Raw genomic sequence first — 805 nt, forward strand, 5'->3', positions numbered from 1 at the left:
GCGGGGAAGGGGGAAGGGGGGACGGTGGGGGAGGGGACGGTGGAGGGGTGAGGGGGGGTGGAGGGAAACCTGGTGGCGATGGTGGTGGTGAGAATCTATTGGAGGTGTTCGGCGGTGGAGGGGGTGGAGGGGGAGAGGGTCTTGGGGGTGGAGGCGGTGGCGGGGGGGAGGGTCTAGGTGGAGTCGGTGGCGGCGGGGGAGGCGGTGTAGGAGGTGGAGGAGGGCGGGGAGGAAGTGGGGGTGGAGGTCGGGGAGGGGTAGGAGGCGACGGCGACGGCGAAGGTGGGGGTCGTAAAGGCGATAGAGGTGGTGGCGTGGGCGAAGGCGGGGTCGGCGAAGGCGGTGTCGGCGAAGGCGGTGGGGGTGAAGGAAGGGGTGATGGAGGCGTGGGCGAAGGCGGGGTCGGCGACGGCGGTGGAGGTGAAGGAAGGGGTGATGGAGGCGTGGGCGAAGGCGGGGTCGGCGACGGCGGTGGAGGTGAAGGAAGGGGTGATGGAGGCGTGGGCGAAGGCGGGGTCGGCGACGGCGGTGGAGGTGAAGGAAGGGGTGATGGAGGCGTGGGCGAAGGCGGGGTCGGCGACGGCGGTGGAGGTGAAGGAAGGGGTGATGGAGGCGTGGGCGAAGGCGGGGTCGGCGACGGCGGTGGAGGTGAAGGAAGGGGTGATGGAGGCGCGGGCGAAGGCGGGGTCGGCGAAGGCGGTGGAGGTGAAGGAAGGGGTGATGGAGGCGCGGGCGAAGGCGGTGTCGGCGAAGGCGGTGGAGGTGAAGGAAGGGGTGATGGAGGCGCGGGCGAAGGCGGTTCGCA

At 71.6% G+C, this 805-nt stretch overlaps 1 protein-coding gene across 1 annotated transcript in view; it reads right to left on the reverse strand.

Moving 5' to 3' along the window:
• The window catches only part of VOLCADRAFT_93585 (uncharacterized protein), a gene marked incomplete at both ends in the record, with an annotated part of 16,741 nt that overhangs the window by 1,223 nt on the left and 14,713 nt on the right, over positions 1-805 (reverse strand). The window lies entirely within an intron of this gene.

The sequence above is a fragment of the Volvox carteri genome (genome assembly GCF_000143455.1).
Source record: "Volvox carteri f. nagariensis unplaced genomic scaffold VOLCAscaffold_32, whole genome shotgun sequence".
In the NCBI taxonomy this organism is placed as follows: Eukaryota; Viridiplantae; Chlorophyta; class Chlorophyceae; order Chlamydomonadales; family Volvocaceae; genus Volvox; species Volvox carteri.